The sequence below is a fragment of the Lagopus muta genome, chromosome 6 (assembly GCF_023343835.1).
Source record: "Lagopus muta isolate bLagMut1 chromosome 6, bLagMut1 primary, whole genome shotgun sequence".
In the NCBI taxonomy this organism is placed as follows: Eukaryota; Metazoa; Chordata; class Aves; order Galliformes; family Phasianidae; genus Lagopus; species Lagopus muta.
This window is the reverse complement of record NC_064438.1, coordinates 11,327,077-11,345,477: the sequence shown is the minus strand read 5'-3', so window position 1 is coordinate 11,345,477 and position 18,401 is coordinate 11,327,077. Positions and strand designations below refer to the sequence as shown.

The 18,401-nt window shown below is 37.0% G+C and overlaps 1 protein-coding gene across 10 annotated transcripts in view; it reads left to right on the top strand.

Annotated features, from left to right (window-relative positions):
* The window catches only part of SOX6 (SRY-box transcription factor 6), a 371,963-nt gene that overhangs the window by 108,707 nt on the left and 244,855 nt on the right, over positions 1 to 18,401 (top strand). The window contains exon 1 of one of the 10 annotated variants that reach the window (XM_048947784.1): positions 1,152 to 2,174. The exons of 8 other annotated variants lie outside the window; for them this stretch is intronic. The gene's annotated coding sequence lies outside the window, so the exon portion shown is untranslated. Of the gene's footprint in view, positions 1 to 1,151; positions 2,175 to 18,401 lie in introns of those variants that run through there. One more of the 10 variants, XM_048947788.1, reaches the window with a different exon arrangement.

Genomic DNA, 18,401 nt, shown 5'->3' with positions numbered 1-18,401 from the left:
GACTACCAGCTTTTGAGCTTATGAGTTAAAAGGTAGCACACTTGATAGGCCAGTGATGTGAAAAAGGTGGTAAAAAGGGGGATTAGAGCTGTTGCCTTAGTAACTCTAACTTCCATCTGTGAGGGAACAATGGACCTGTGTTTCTCCTCCACCTTGGTGTAAAAATTGGTTTTGTTTGGAAAGGACAGGGCTTTTTATGACAATCTGGAATTCAGCCTAACTGAGTGTAGTTTTAGTTGTTAGGAGAGCCCATTGAAGGCTAGGAGAGATGAAAGGTCACGGCGAGCTTCAAGGACATGAAAGGTCATTGTCTCTTGGAACAATGGGGGATTGTTCTGCCCCATTATTTCTAGCCAACCACGAAGTCAGGTGATGGAAGAGATACCACCAGCTTAGTCAGGTGAAACAGGAGAGGAAGATAATGCCCCTTCTGAAGAACAAAAGATAGCTATGATTTGCCTTTATTAAACAAAGTTGCACTTATTTGTGACCATCCTCTGAAAAGGGTTGTTTACTGACTTACTATTTCAGCCTGCTTTGTTCAGCACAGCCTCTGTAGGCCATCACATCTCTGGGAAGCAATCCAATGTGTTAGGAAATGTTGTTTAAGCTTTCTTCCCATGAAGAGGAGCCCCCAGGAGTACCACTGATGCGATACTTAACAATAAATTTAGTTGTTGTAGCTTTCTCACATTATTGGTGCTCCTAAAAGGTTTTCCTTCAAACGCACACAGAATAAAATTAACTATAAATATGAAATAAATTTCCTTCAACACTTTATAGCATCTTATCATAAATTCTACAGCAAATATCAGAGAAAGTTTACAGCAAACTGCATTAGTTGCTGCAGTAGAGAGAGCAGAGACCTACAGTTGTGTTAAAACAGATTTGCTATTGGACTTCTCTTACATAAAGGGAAATAGCTAAAGTCTCTTCTGTGCTCAGCAGTAACTTTAGGTGACTATGTCCTTGTATTTAAGGGAGAAAAAAAAATCTGCAATATTATTTAATAAAACACAGCGTAAGTTTAATAAAACACAATTTATGAGGAAAGCATTTCTGTTAGTAGACAAAACTATCATCTCTTATATTTTTTCCCGTGGCATCCAAAAACCCCAAGTAATTGTTTAAAAAAAAAAAAAAAAGGAAAAAAAAAAGGAACAAAAAGCAGGACTTTTCTTATGATTTCTCAGTTTTACAGAATGATGTCTTAGACAACCACAAAACAAGTTTTTGTCTTCCCTCTGTCCACACACAAAGCACATCCCAAGGTCCATCTTTTGTCTCCAAAATAAAGACCAGTTTCTTCAGGTCTAGATTTCCAGATTGCTTCACCTTTTTCTACTAGATCTCTAATACCATTTCCTGGCTTTCTTTTTATAATCTCTTTACTTCTACAGCAGAGCTGCCAAAATGCATTGAATTCTTATGAAACTGATAAAATGTGTGTATAATTCACTCCTATTATTTTGGAAAAATAAACTATATGTAATTATTAGGTATCCCATCTTAAACGGTGCTGACCTTGTTTGAACTCCCCTTTTTAGCTATTCTGGGCCTCTCTTATCTCAGTTTTACTCCCAGCCACTCTTGCTCTTGCTTTCTGACAACACAGATGGACGGCCTTGCACGAACTGATAAGTGTGGTAATTTTTCAGCACAGTATTCAATAATAAAAAATGTTATTTTCAGAGTTCAGCAGATGTGTCATATTTACACGTACGCTGAACAGGCGAGTAGCTATTTGGGAGCATGCTGTCTTTTGAGCCAGTGGACTTACCAGCTTTCAGCTTGTGGATGCTTTGGTTTACTTAGCTCCTAGGTTTAGTAAGTAGAGCCTCTAAGGAAAAGAAAATCTTAGTTTAAATATTAATAAGTTTTTAGCTTTTTGAAATAATCTAGTCTTAAGCTTCCTCTTTAGAACTGTATTTATTATGTGTGCTTACTTTCAAATATTTTGTTACTTTCATATTAAAATGAACTGCACAGTGTAGGCTGCTGAATGCAAAATGGGAGCTATACAAAGGGTTAACCAGAAGAGAATTACAAATGAACTATCAGGAAAGTTGATTATTAATCCAGCAAGAGAGAAAATATCCTTCCAGTTAGCAAGAATTAGTACCTGAAGAGCTGATAATATTGTTCGGACTGTCGGTGTGGAATGGCAAAGCCAGGTAAGCCAGACATCTTCTCAAAGAAATAAAATCTTTTATTTGCTTTTCACTGAAGAATTTAGATTTTAAAGAATCTTAGTTGATTTACTTAAGCTGTCAGCAGATGAAACAGCATGTGTTGGTCCTCAATTTCCTCAAATGAATGAAATCAAACTGTGCTTTAATGTTGGTAAGAAGTACTATGAACTATGGAGCATATTTAACTGTGAAATATCTTAACAGTTTTTTATTGTCTTATGGCTAAGTGTGAGAACTGATCACAAAACCTGAAGAGTTCTTTGCAACAGCAAACAAATGTACTTTGTAATTCTTTCTTTCGTTGTTCTTGAACATATTGTGGAAGTTTATGGAAGCTTTTATGTTGCAGAGCTTTTTCAGGGTTATTAGACTTCAGTTTTCACATAGTATGAATGACATATTCAAATTTGTATGGAAATGCTGCAAACATGTTTGTTTTCATTATATTTTTTATATTTCAAAATATTTTTTATATATTTCAAATTTTTTTTTTTTTTCGTGGGGCTTCAAAATCTATGATCTTGAGTTAGAAGAAAATGGATGTTTGGTAAACGTGCCACCATGTTTATATAGAGAATTGCAAATCAAAACATTAGATCAATTGGACATAATCTTCTAATTTTACTGATTTTACTGATGTCTCATAACTCTGTCATGGGAAAACTTGGAAATTTGCCTTCTATATTTATATTGATTATATTAGCCAGTAGGTAGTGTGAGCACTTACATTTGCAACAGCCTTCAACATTTCGTTTACTATATGTGTAAAATGTTGTAAATAGTAGCAGCTAAATACCGTAGAACTTAGAAAGTGTTTACAGTGTTGTGTGATTTTTTTTTCCTAAGTTGGACGCTGTCACTTGAATTAGCAGCATTTAAAAAAATTCTGATTTGCTTGTAGAATGGTATTAAATGTGCGTATAGTGTTGCTAGAATATCTGCTGTGGTGAAAGAGAGTTTGTAATTCTCAGGTTTTAACTTATTTCTATGTAATAGCCTGAAAGCTGCCTGACTGAGATTGTGGTGTTATAAGAATTTAAAAAAACAACAGATTAAAAGCAAAGCGACCAAAGTCTGGAGGCTGAGCTCCTGTAGCAATTTAGTTCGACATGGAAACCTTTCATGAGCCACATAGAAAAGAAGAAATTTTTTTTGATACAGCCTAGGGCAAAGGCGAAAGGGAAAGAAGGGAGGAACAGGCAGGGAAGAAAGTGAAAAGGGAAGTGACATTGGTTGACAGGCCTCGCTGTTTCACCTGTGACTTTGGCCTACTTGAGCAGAGGCAGCTGGTGTCCAGCTTCTCTGAAGTGTGGCTCATCGAATTTGAGTAAAGAGAAATCCCAGAATTTCTGAGGAGGAAGCTAGCAGGGCCACAGATAGAGTTGTTTTGGAAGCTCTGCTAAACATTCTGATATTGGGCAGCAAATAACTTGTGGCACATTTTATCCTAGTATTTTTAGAAGAAGGACATCACAAATAAGCTGCTTTGTCTGACTTTGAACACTAAAATCTAGGGAATATATAAAGAGCAAGAAAACCAATGATGCAGAATTATCAACACAGGAAATGATATACGTGGAAAAACAAGATTGTAATTAGTGGAGGAAAGTAAGAAACTGATTAGAGGAATGAAGTTTCCCAGATGTTTAAGGCAAAAATGAAAGTTAAATTAGAGAAGCTCTGCTAACTAGTGTTGGAGAAGAATACTTGATTCAGAATGGGAAAGCTACTCGTAAAATTAGGAAAGAGCTGGCAACTGAGTTGAGCTCAAATGTTTTACTGCACGAGTGAATCTTTGGAATGCTCTGCTTGGAACATCATCAGGAACAACCAGTGTAGGTCTGTGGAAAAAAAACAACAGCAAAACAACAGCAGCGCAAGCCCAACAAAATTGAACTTGCTGTGTGATTACTTGGAATGATCAAAGGTTGTTGTATTGCTTATGTGCATACTAATCCTGAAATTAGACAAACTGGGTTTTGTAGAAGTATTTCAGGATTTACTGTATTTTCTATGCACATGTAGCTGACATCTGAGCTCTAGCACTGTACTGGTTCAAGTGACAGACTTTAATAATTATTTTCCAATCCATTGTTTTAGTTTACTAGCAGAATCCTAAATCATCAAATGCCACCTACCTGCAACTAAAGAGAAACAGTCTTGGAAAACCTCAGCTCTAAGCCACTGTAAATTATCTGTTATTTAACTTTATAATTTATAGGGATATGATAAAAGTAATATTCTTAAACATAAAAAAAAGAAAAAAGACCAGAAACTCTTTTGTGCTCATTCCAGTGATTCATTACAAACATAACAGTATCATATAAAGTAAAAAAGTCCCCCCACAGCCATTTCTTCAGGGTTCTACTTTTCCTTGCTTTTGTGCCAGTTGTAGCTTTTCAGTTGTCTGTTTAAAACAGAAGAAAATTTAAAAAAAGTTTGCCTTAGCTTGATGTGTCTGGAATAGGTTGATAAGAACATCATCTGATTTAGTAGAACTAGTTTCATGGAGCATGGTAAGTGAAATTGCTGCCTTTTCTTCAATGCAGACTGCCTTGCTCCTGGCCGGCTCAAAGGCTTGAGGCTTTGTGATGAATTTCCAGAGTAATTTCTAGAGGTTTCTGACTAACCAGCTGTACATCTGGAAACAGCTGCAATTTAGGGGCAGCTGCTGAAGCAGCTTACCTGAGGCAAGCAAACCCTTCCCATTATGATGTGGTTGGGACTGTAAGGCGACACGATCTGTTGGATAGACTTTGAATATCTACATGTTGCTTCATTCTCTACTTTATAAAAGCCTGGCACTAGCAAGGCGATTGTCTGCAGAAACAGATGGCCAAAACAAAGGTTAGGCCAGAGCTTTTTGTTTCTTGGACCACACCTCATATTTGATGTCAGTACTGGAGAGAGAATATGCTTCAGTTCATTAGGAGCTCAGTGAGGCTATGTGGATAACACTGAAGTATTTTATAAGATTCAGTGTAAAGCTGCATAGTTCAAGGAAGCTCATGTCTTATTAGCTATGGCTAAGGTCAGTTATCCACACAATGAGGGGGAAACTCTTTCATAAACAAGTAGATAAATATGGTGCAGCTGGTGCTTTGCTGTGCTCTGGGCTACTGCGTTACCAAAGGAACTCACAGTCAGCTCCAGCTCTTGAAGAGTCCTTGCAGAGCATCAGCAGCTTTGTGTGGCTGGATGCAAAATTACTAGGTTGCATCATAAAAAAAAGGATAAATTCAGGACAAGAGAGACAAGGGAGGATATGTGTAGAAACACAAGTCTACTTTTAGAAGAAGGTAAAATTTAAAATGTTAGAACTGAAAAGTATTTAAGCCTATGAAATTGAAACAACTAAATAAAGCATACCACTAAGCCTAATGTTTTGTGGGTTTTACTCCCAGCACAAGCTGCTAAGTATTCAGTGCTTTTAGAAAATGCCAACGTTTGTAGGTATCCATCATCTCTTGATCAATCACTGATAATGTAGAGAGAAATCTTTGAAGATTTCATTTTGGCTTTGGGACTTGCATTTTTACCCTCTGATGGAAAACAGTATTTCAAACAGCTGCAAAGGGAGAATAGCATGAAGAGTTAATTGAAGATGTTGTTAAGGGAAAACATTTTGTTCCTTTTTCTCCTCATTAGAAGTTACGTGTGTTCTTTATTATATCCTACGTATTTTAATACTGTTTTAAAAGACTCATGAAACAGTGAATTTTTGAAGACACGTTATTTTATTTTCAGCTACTAAGTCCTGGAGTAATCGAATGTGTCATTTTTTTTGGTCTGAATATGGTTTTGTGGTAGAAATGGAGGATAGTTCCTAACATCCACAGAAGAGTAAAACGTAATCCCCTTATTGTTTCGCTACACAGGCTTTGGTTGTATTTTATAGATGTTATGGAGAATCCATTAGCATTTCTTCCAAGATAGCACAAATCAGCATTTGTGCAGTTATTAATTATTGCAAATGTCTTAATTTTAGCTGAAAAGCCACCACCACAACAAAAGTACACACACACACACACAAAACAGGAAAACCCAACAAATTAGCTCCAATTGTATTCACCCAAGTTTGTGAGACCCAAAGGACAATAGATTGACTGTTGTCCCACAGACTGCTCTATTTTATTAACCAGACTGATGAGGTTGGGCTTTGCAGGTGTTCAGTGTAGGAGGTAAGCAGCAGTGTCCTGCAAAACAGAGGTTTGTCAGGACCTCTAATTAAACAGGACGGACTGACCAACCTCTGTTGTCCTGGGAGAAAGGCAAAGTTGGGTGCTCCTGTGCTATAATGCACAGATGCTGCTGCTGCTTAGGGACATCAGGAAAGGAGATGATCCTCTTTTGGCCTCTCTGCCGAATGGATAGGGGTGGCTCATGTAGGCTGTATATCACAGTTCCTCTGACATGTAGTAGTTTATGTGCATGTGCAAGTCTCCTACCATTTTACGGTGAGAGAATCATCTTTTAAACTTGAGTGTGAATTACAGCAGGCAAATCCTAACTATTTACATTCATTTTCTTTCAAACAGACTTTTCATTGTGACATTTATTTAATTTAGACTTAAAGATATTTGTTCTACTCTCCTATTAACTTGGATTAAAAAAGACACAACGTACACATAAGCATACATCTCAATTTTCCCATGAAAAACGTGACTTAAATCATACACGTCTTTGTTCTTCTTTTAACTGGGGTAAGCTTTCAGCATTTATTGGAGTAACTAATTTATTGGAATTCCTAGTGCTTATGCTGAATCATTCTTGTCTGTGATTTTTCTTTGAGAGAAATATTTTTAGTACGTTATTTTTTATTCTCTCCCCTTCTCCCTTAGTCTGTTTAGCACTATCATTGTATTAGGGGCCCCGTGCAACTGTCTGGTAAGCAGTGTTGCTTAATGTAAAGGTCAGATAAAAACGTGCAGGAGAGAAATATTGTTTTGTTTTATGTTCCTGGTAGGAAGGGAGCTGCTATGTTATAAGTGAGAGAATAATAACCCTCCCTGCTTGTCAGGATTCAGACCTGGGAGCTGAGTGCATGCCTGTCTAGATCTTCTACATTAAAGAAGAAGCAAAGTTTTGGGATTGTTGTCGAAGTCAGCTAAAGCAATCAGGAATAGCAATTTGTTTCAGGGAGGATCAGGTTCTACTTCAAGTTATGTCAATATTGTTCTGAAGTTAGTTTATGAACTTTGCTATGATTATTCCCTCCTGCATCCTCCAACTGTGACATGCAATCCAGAGTTACTGTGCCATGTCTTATGCCAGCTGCCTGTAGCATGCAAGTAAAATTTGTGAGAAGTGACTACTTCATCTGCTAGTATCAATAGTAACACCACTATTGTGTGTGAGATGTCATTTTTTCATTTTCCTAAAATCAATGTTTTCAGGGAATAAATTAGAAATGCTGATGGGCGTCATGAAAAAAAAAAAAGTATTTATGTGCTGTCAGACCATTAGCCTTTAAGGGTACAGTCAACATGCTTAGCTGGTAGGTGATTGTAGAAGTCTTGGAAACAAAAATGCCTGCACACTTTCAACAGCATAGTGGGTGTTGAAATATAAGAAGATTGATTTACTACATCTGTACCATTGAAACACAACCTAATTCTTAGTTGAATTTTAATTCATCAGTGGTGATGTTCTGATTTTAATTCTGCATCTCCAGCAGTGCAGCAACTCTTTTACTTTTAAAAATGTGCCCATATATCTGAATAGATCTTCATAAATTATTAAAACTGTACAAAATGGCTGATGCCAGCCAAGTCTAGAGAGAACGAACCATGCAGTAAGCAATTAAGAGAAAAAATAAAATTTATGGTTATTTTAAAAATATCCAGCTTTGTTAACTTGAACAGCAATTGTTAGACCTAGATTAGGAAGTGATCAATCCTTTAGAATATTTGTTAGTTAAGATTTTGTTCTTGCAGTATGATGTAGACGATGCAGTCAAATAGTGACTATATTAGTTATTATAGGACTCCTTACTACCAATTAACTTAGTGAATTCCTTCCATATTCTCTATGTCTGTCCAATCAGTGTCTAGGTATACCTAGGTTATATATTTCTTTTAAGTCTACATGTTTATGTATGTATATATAAGCATACACAGAAATACATAATTAGTGCCCACATACAAGTCTGTGCTGTCCTCTACTTATGTAAAAATGGATATTTACACATATATACATGCATCTAATATACATTTATATACACATACATGATAATACCTTATATACTTTTCACGTTAATATTAGATACAAAACTTTATACTTCTATGTATACATATGTCTGTCTTGTGCATCATTCCACTTGCAGAGATGACATTCTGGATTTTAGAAGAGCAGTGCACTATCAGCCAGAATACTGAGAATTGATTAGTTCTTAGTCTTCCAGAATATTGGTGGCAGTTTAAAGGGTCGAGACAGTTCCAACACGTCAATGGTCTTATAACCATCCTGACAATCCACCTTGCACCTTCAGGACTCACAATTCAGAGAGGGAATTGGACGTTGTACTTACATATTACCTAAAATATTTATTAAATTGCTTTTAGAGATTACACAGATCATATAAAGGATCTTTGTCAGCTTGATTTCCAGCCCCTGCCCCCCCTCCCAGTAACTTAAAGAAAAAAGCTATCATAGACCAATTTCCATTCCTTATCTGTAGAAGTAGCATGATCATCAACTTGATAAATCTCACCATGTGAGGTGTCCCCTAATTTATTTGTTAGTCTGCAGTATAATTCCTTTTCTTGCTATTTGTGTTGCCTTTTCCTCTGTAATACAGTAATCTTCTAACCTGTATTTTCTTGTTGTTGTTGTTGTGAAAACTGAAACAAAATAGCTTTCAGGTGCTTTTTTTGTTTGCTTGTTTGTTTGCTTGAAAACAGTTCTTTATGATTTTATAGTTTTTGTCTATAAACGTTTCCTGCATTTTTTTTCCAGTATTAATCCTACTTTGCTGATCAAACCTTTCCAGTTAGAAGATGTGTTTATCACTTTTCTCTCAAATAAAAGATAATGAAGTACACATACTTTACAGCTTGAACATATATAAAACCTTTTTCTACACCCTTGAAGCCGATGGACAGGTGATCAATCCCAATGTCGTTTCTTTTTATTTATACTCTGAAAGAGAGCTTTTCTGCTGAAATATTTGTGCCTACGTTTTTTAAAAGTCTTACAGCAGATGGCTCTTAAATTACCTCTCTCAGTTTGTAACCATGGAGAAATACAGTTGAAAATTTGGAGAAATAGAATCCTTTGTTACGCAATAATTTTAAGTTACTGTTTGAAAAACATTTATAGGTTGAAAATCATGTATTAAATAGTGTTATAGCATGCTATATTGTACTTGATAACAAGCACAGGATATAATATAGGAACACAGAATGAAGAATCTAAACGTACACATCTCTTAATCTGGAAATTTTAACTATATAGGAGGAGATCTAAGAGTGAACATAACCGAGTATAAATCAAATTGGCCCTTGATTACACTTAACCTTATTATGAAAGCTGATTTGGAGGCAAACTACCAAATGCTGTCGTTTTGATATAAATAATTTCACTCTCACCAGCTAATTAATTGAGCTGAACATTTTATCTCACATCATACTTAATACTGTCTAATATACAGAGGCTAAGATTTAAACTTTATTTTATTATGGAGTCCTATGATGTGACTCTTTCTTTTTTCTTCTAATCATTTTATTCGGTTTTTTTCCCCCTTTTTTTTCTTCTTTTCTTGCTACTCTAAGATAACAACAAACTAAATTATATATTTTTTTTCCTGCATTTGTCCATTTTTAATTTTTTAAAAATATATTATTTCAGAAAGCAAAGATTCTCATGGAGTTACTGAGATTTGTCTTTTTTCCCCTTTTTTCTTTTTTCTTTTTTTTTGTTTTCCCCCCCAATGTTTTGTGAACATAAGGAACAGGGAAGCCAAAAAAGCTTTCTTCATAAGATAGGTGAGGCCTTTGATACAGCTTTTATATATATTCCAAAAAATATGCCACAAGCCTGCTCTGAATGAAAGGACCAGATAGTATCTTACCTATACAATTGCTGGAATTCTTGTGAGATTGGTAAAGATTTGCTATTGCCATGAGAGCATCAACCCATTTTATTGAACCACTGAACGCGTGCACTTGTGTTCACTGGTGACCTGAGAATCCTAGACTAGTTAGAAAGGGATAAAAGAAAGCTTTTGTATTCCATTTTGGTTTCAAGAGCTTTATTCCCACTGAGCAGTGTTTTCAAATTAGTTCCACATACTCACGTAGGGAGTCATTTTCTGCTAGTTGATTGTAGGCTCACTGATAATGGCTTAACAGCTTTGCTGCTTTAGCTTGCAGATCTTTATTTTTTTCTTATATTGTAATTCTGTTTAATACTAGTGACATATTTGAATGCCCAAGTATTTCTCTCTAGTCCGTGGAGTGGGGTTATTTGAATTTAGAGAAATCTCATTAAAATCATTAAGCTCTATACAGGCATCTGCACTTCATTTATAAATTACATACACCAGATTATAAGATCAAGCATATAATTTTCAGAGTTTAAAATTTTTATTGGATCAAGTTTTTTAATACACTAGTTTGTCACCTAAAAAGCCCTTTTTCACTGGCACTTTTTCTCTCTGTTCTGATAACAAGCATGGTGCAATTATCCAACCTTTGTTATCCAATTGTTATGGTTTATAGGTTGATAACCACCCTGTGAGCTATGGCGTGGACCTTCCCCTGCTGCATTCTCTCAAAAACAAAAACAAGAAAGAAAGAAGAAAGAAACCCCTCTCCACTAACCATTAAATTGTAGGACGATCTAGAGATAAAAGCAGAATCTCTTTTTTGCTTTCCAAATATTTGCCTGGCCTTCAAAAGCTATTTGCCTTTTGTGTTTATATTGGATTTATTTTTTTGGCCTGCATGCAGAAAGAGAATGATACATAATGAATAATGGACAATAGAGAGGGAAATGTTTTCAGCTTTCACATCCAGCCTGTGTTTTGTAATTTTTTTTAAATGCCATCTACTTTTATTTAAATAGAAATTGCTGAGTATTGTAAAAGGCTGTAAATGTGAAAGTGTAAGATAAAGTACTGTACAGGCAGACTATCTACAGGTTGACAAGCTGTTATGAGAGTTGGTAGAGTGCCATTTTCTGCTATGAAACTTTGAGACTTCACATTATTTCTGTGTGTGGCAGAACAATGTGAGTTTCAGAAGTCAGCGTTCTGTCATTTCCAAAATTACTTCTTGCTGCTCCTGAAAGAGTCAGCTTCATATCTGTAAAGTTTCATAAATCTTCACCTGGGCAAAAGGAAAAATGCTCTGGTTGAAAGCTGAGGTCATATAATCTTCAGGAAACTGGCAGCCTATGGCCTGGAAAGGTGAAAGGTGTACTCTGCTGGGTATAGAACTGGCTGGAGGGCTGGGCCCAGAGAGTGGTGGTGAATGGAGTTAAACCAGCTGGTGATTGGTCATGAGTGGTGTTTCTCAGGAGCTGGTATTGGGGCCTGTTCTGTTTAATGACTTTATTGATGATCTGGGTGAGGAGATGCAGCCTAAGTAGGTATGCAGATGACACCAAATTGGGAGGAAGTGTCGATCTGCTTCAGAGTAGGAAAATCCTTTAGAGGGATCAGGACAGGCTGTATTGATGGGCTGAGACCAGTGGGATGAAGTTCAACAAGACCAAGTTCTGGGTCCTCCTCCTTGGTCCCAACAACCCCACGGATAGCTACAGGTATGGGGCAGAGTGGCTGGAAGACAGCGCAGAGGAAAAGGACCTGGGAATGTTGGTCAATGCTCAGCAAACATTAGCCAGCAGCGTGTGAGGTTGCCAAGAAGGCCAATGGCATCCTGGTTTGTATCAGAAACTGTGTTGCCAACAGGAGAGGGAGGTTATTGTCCCCCTGTACTCAGCTTTGGTGAGGTTGCATCTTGAGTATTGTGAGTATTGTGTTCAGTTTTGGGTTCCTCACTACAAGAAATGCTCTGGACTACACTACATCCAGGCTCTGGAGTGTGTCGAGAAGGGCAATGAAGCTGGTGAAGAAACTGGAGCACAAGTATTTTGAGGAGTGGCTGAGGGAATTGGGATTATTTAGTGTGGAGAGAAGAGATGGCGCTGGGGAGACCCCATTGCCCTCTACAGTGACTTGAAAGGAGGTTGTGGCAAGGTGGGGATCAGCCTCTTCTCCTGGGTAAGGGGACAGGACTAAAGGGAATGGCCTCAAGTTGTGCAAGGGGATGTTTAGATTGAATATTAGGAAATGCATCTTCTCTGAAAGAGTGGTCAGACAATGGAATGGGCTACTCAGGGAGGTGGTTGAGCCACCGTCCCAGGAGGTGTTCAAGAAATGCACAGAAGTAGTATTAAGAAACATGGTTTAGCACGCCACATTGATGGCAGCTGGACAGTTGGACTAGATCTTAGAGGTCTTTTCCAACCTTGATGATTCTATGATTTTATCTTTAGTTCTTTCCCTCTGGATGGCACAGGAGATTCCTTTGAACCTGTGTTGTATCTCATGGATTTTTTTCCACTGAAAGAACAGTAATTCAGTGAGTTTATTTCTCATATGATTTGATGTAAAAGGTCATATTCAAGGGAGGGACCTGTTTTGTGATCACTCTTCCCAAGCTTATCTCCTCTATTGCTCATCTTGTTCCCTTGTCATGTAACATACTATCTTGTGTAACATACTATGCTAAACAGTTGAGCTGGAAGTGTTCCCCAAATTTATTTACTGTACTAATCAATGAATTTGATGCCGATAACTTGAGACAGATGTGATCCAGTGATTGAAGCGTCTCAATTAACATACATTAAAAACATATATATTTATAATGTATATAAATATATTTCACACATGTATGTCATAAGGCTCTTAGTATGTTACAGTTTGTGAAAATTACAGTCAGTTAATAATCTGTCAGCTCCCCACTGTGTGCTTTGTAGGACACTGAATGGGTGTTACATGATTTATTTGCTAGATTTTGCAGGTTTTTTTGTAGCGTTCCAGATGTCTTGTTGATTGCTTGGTGAAGCCTAGAGCATGAGTTCCCTCCTGCAATGTTTAAGTTTTTCTGCATTTTCTTAAAAGTATGACAGTCTTAAAATTAGGACGTTAGGAAATACTACTTTTCTGAAAGGGTGGTCAGGCACTGGAATGGGCTGCCTAGGGAGGTGCTGGAGTCACCAACCCTGGAGATATTCAAGGAATGTTTGGATTTTGTGTTGAGGGACATGGTTTAGTGAGAACTATTGGTAATAGGTGAATGGTTGAACTGGATGATCTTGTAGGTCTTTTCCAACCTTGGTTTCTGTGATTCTGTGAAAATCAGAAAATCACTTCCTCCAAACTTCATAAAAAAAAAAAAATTCTGTTTTAGCAAGAGTATTGTTTGTAATTTAGATGCACATTTGTGTGACAATCCTACTGTACTTCATAGTTTTTTGAATTGTAGGGAGTGCGTTCATAATGAAGCAAATGTATTATAAGGTTGCTAGAATGATCACAATGATGTCAGTAATTTATACACTTCTCTGTGATTTTATGAAAAAAACAATAAACCAACCCACAACACTTAATCCGCATTTATTATCACTGTCTGTAACACAGTAGGATCCCCTCTCCTTTTCTCGCTTCCACTCTGATATGTTTTCTTGACTTCTTCATATCTTCTCATTCTTTCATTCAACTGATATGGCGTATTGATAAAAGTGAGGTCATGCTTTTGCTTGTAGATTTAGGAAGTGGGAATGTCCAGTTCAGTTTCTCAGTTCACTTTACTCATTGTAGTTCTGGTGATATTTATGCAGTCTTTTGGGATCACAGTGGAGTGTTTCTGTTCAAATTTTTGCATCTGTTCTCCACAGCACACAGGCTTGAAAACCAGTTAGAAGGTATTGAAATATATATTTTCAAAAAGCATAAAATCCTGAAGATGGTTGATGTCTGGAGATAAAAATTGGTAGTCTCAAGATGCTAGCTGTTTAAGTAAGCTATAGGTCTTTGTGGTATTCCACCGTACTGCCATGCAGAATGTTGTGTTAGGATAGTATAATTTAAACTGAGTGGATACATTTCTGTGTGACATCAAGAACGTTCAACACCATCTTATACTGCAAGTGGATTTAAAATGCAAAGAAATTAAAGGGAGTTTAGAAAATGAAAAATTGTGCAAGCCATTGATTTAAGAACCGAGGATCTTATTTGGTGCTCATGAAAGTTTCTAACGTCCTTCTTTTTGTAGTTTAAATGTACAGTACATATATAATGCATCTATTTCTGAGCCTGGGTGTGCTATTTAGTATCTAGAATGAGATAAACATTTATAATGCCTGGCTTTCAGATTTAAGTCTGAGCAAGGCAAGAGCTCAGTTAGGTCTGGCAATAACAGTTCTCAAATGTGGAGCTTCTGAGAACTTGCTTGCAAATTGAAGGATTACTTCACCTAGCAAAAGTGATAAAGAAACTTACCAGAGTTGCAAAGAATCATTTCTGCAAATGTCACATAGAAGCAATTATAATGGAATCAAAATATTTTTAGGATAGTTTGGAATTTTGGAGGTAGCTAAAAAGGACTGTTAAGGATGGGCGTTCGAGATGTATATTTCAGTTCTACCTGTCTTTGATTTATATCTCATGTCCTCTGGTGAGTTATAGGCTTTAGTTCCCTCTCTTGTTTCTACTGATAGCATATATCAGGAGAGTGAAGCTCAAAAATTTTTCATCTCCATTCTCTCATCTTATTGATGGAATTATAACCCTTATTTTCTTTCTGTTCCTCTTGCCAATTTTGTGTGTAATTATTAATACAAAGTAGGACTGGTAGAAATTTCTAGGATTAATATCAAGCAGGCATTTATGTTTTAAACTTTGTTTTCTCTTAATTTACAACTTCACAAAGCTCTGTTGTTTAAAATTCACCTTTCTTACCTGTCTTATAAATCCATGTTTATTTTGTACAGTTTACTTTAGAAGTACCTGAGCAGTATTATACTAATCTATGCTATTAAGCGTTTCTTGTATGTAGAACGTAGTAGTCATTTTCTTTTTATCTTTCATCATTTTTTTCTTGTTATTTATATATTTGATTGCAGTTGCATTTCTTTGTGGAAGGTGAATCACCAGTTTTCATAAGCAGTCTGGACTGGCAGACTATTTGTATCCTAGCCCAAAATGTGGAAGGTTCAGAATACTAAATTAATAACTGATCATTTTTGTAACATTTCTGGCAAACACAGAGGAGGTGCTCACAGTATCTTACAATGCAGGAGTCATTCTATGCAACCTTTCACTTGGTCTTGAGTGCAAGCTTTCAGATTGGCACCAGGCAGCTACCCAGTCCCTGTCAGACAGGTTCGCCTCTCTTTCACAGCTCTGAGCATAACCTGGTCTCTGAGCTTGTTTCCTCGTGGCTGACTTCTTTTTCTCCTTCCTTCCCACTCACTGGGTACTAAGAGTAAATGCTTGATAAAGTCACCAGTAGTGTCCAGGGCATTTCTTGATCCTGTCAGTGGTCATTCAGAGCAAGGACGATAGAGAGTGGGTCCATAGCATCGGGGTAAAGACTCTTAGAACTGGCGATGTCTGCGGGAGCCCAGGCAGAAATGTGGGTACTGTTTCCTCTCAACTGTCCACAGATTCTGTGTAGTAGAGCTGCACCCTAAAATACTTTGAGTGAAATCCTGATTCTGTTGAAGAATCAGGGCACTCAGGCATTATTTTTATTTCAGCAAGGATTTCATCATTACTTTTACTTCTCAGCTGTATTTTGTGGTGGTGATGGGGACTCTGAACAATGATGAATGTAACTTCACATTGTGAAATGAATTCTCTACTAGTTTCATCCTTGCCTTCTTCCCATTTGGATAACTGTAAGTGATGTTCTCTGTTAATAAGTGTGTACTTTGTCTAAATTGAATTTATTTTTCTTTTGACATACATACTATTTTATCATCCCCTTCTGCCCTTTACCACACAATACGGCACTGTTATGTTGATGGAACATACTTAATCTTCAGTATGTTGTATTTTAGTTCTACTGTTGCTTTCTCATTTCTATATGGAAAACCTGTCTTTGTTGGCTCTTAAATCATGGGTTAAGCCCTTATTGAAAACATATTCTGTACGTACTACTTGCTAGAGAAAAAAGTTCTTTTGAAGGTATAGGCTAGGCATACAGAGATGCTTGACTATACAGTAAAAATTCAGAGGTTTCCTATATGTTATCTAAAGCTAGATATATACCCAATTACTCAGCATCGCATCATAAAAGAGATGCATACTATGTTCATGTCTGTCAGTGCCTTAAGTCATCATTCTTCAGCCTTTTTTTAAATTCTCTTTTTATTGAAACCAAGAAACAAAACAAAGACCAAAAAAAAAAAAAAAAAAAGCAAAAAAAAAAAGCAAAAACAACATCAATTAGATGTCAACATGACATCAAAGAGCATAGTATATAATGAAAATAAATGTGTGATCTGGTGACTCAATGATTTCTGTCCATATAGCATTTACAGAGAAGTAAAGAATAGGCATTAAGTAGCTACACATCTGCACTGAGGAAAATATGTAACATAAAGCTGGCCATAGTCACAGCACTAGAAGATTCTTAGCTGAGATTACCTAGAAATGAATAACATGCTGAGGGGAAGCCAGTTTCCAACAGACAACATGCATTTAGAGATTAGTATACTGAACAATGTTCAGGTTATATATTTTGTTTTAATACAAAAAATTAAGGAGGGAGCTGTTCTGTTTGTTGGCAGCAGGCCCAAGTTCATAGATGGGTGTGTAGTGCAACTGCACACAAAGGGATGCAAAAGTACAATCAGAGGGAAAAAAAAAGAAAACTTTCACAGTAAATGTAACTATATGTTGGAAGTATTAAAAAGAATACTGACTACAAGCCTATTGCTGTACAGGCTGAAAGACATGTGAAAAAGCTGCTTTGTATAAGTGGTAAGCACATAGAAAAACACTGAGAATCAGCTAAGCGTCTAAAACAATAATCTGAGAATTCCATTCATTATTATAGTAAAGAGCATCATAACTTTAAGGTAAGTAGGGAAGGGGGAGAGACTGTGAGACTGTGGGGGTGGGAACTAGAGAAAAAAAAATAAAGACATAAAAAACAGAAAGATCCAGAATCAATCACAGTCTGTTATTTGAATTTGTTGTTCATTTTCAATGGAGTGATAACTGCAACAGCTCAGCCTGATCTGGATCAACACTTCCCTTTCTAAGGAACTTGGATGTGTTTCACAGCTTACATCTGGACAACAGAGTACAGGGTGAAAAAAACACAAGAATACATCATGTATTCTCCTTGCATACTTAAAACCTGGATCTCACATAAAATAAATGTAAACACACAAAAATGTACATGTACAAGTATACGTATCTACACACACGTTCAAGTATATATAATTCCAGTTCCACATGGAACTTCTCTTTTTTTTGCAGAGTTCACAGATATAGTATCTCTCTCCAGCTACTTAAGAAGCTTCTTGTTAGAATTTTGTTCCTTTTTTTTCAGCCAGTTGTCTTTTTATGCAGCAGGGCATCTGAGATCTTTTTTTTTGTTAGTCTTAAGCGTAGCTGCAGGCTTCAAAGAGGGTGATAATTCATTGAACCTGGGAAACAGAGCTTTTTGTGGGATTGGGCAACAAGTAATGAAGTCTTTATCATTTAGATCAGTGATAACTTTGGGGAAACCACTTGGTTGATACTGTACATCGCATTGTATGGCCGTGTGTCATCCGGGTGGTAACAAAACATGCTTTTCCCAGGACATGTAGCTGGTGACTATGGATGGTGCAAGTTATCAGACTGCTGAGGCTGTGGGGAGAAGCAGTTCCAAAGGGTAAAAGAGTGGTGTACTGAAACCTCAAAGGAAACTTAAGAAGGGATGGTGTGAGTGTGTGTGTGTATGCATTTAAGTCTGAAGCCAGAAAACTATGAGGGCTATGTGGAACATTTCCTGGAGCTTACCACTAATAAATATGGTGGGATTGTCAACCCTGCTGTGCCCATACCTTCCGTATGGGCCTGTGCCAGTGCCCCTGTCATTGGTGGCTGGTGTGGCCTAACCAGAGGTAGGACCCTGTGGCAGAACCCTCACCGCCTTCCCTCAGCATCACCCTGGCTCCCAGAGGCAGGGCTGTGACCAGTGT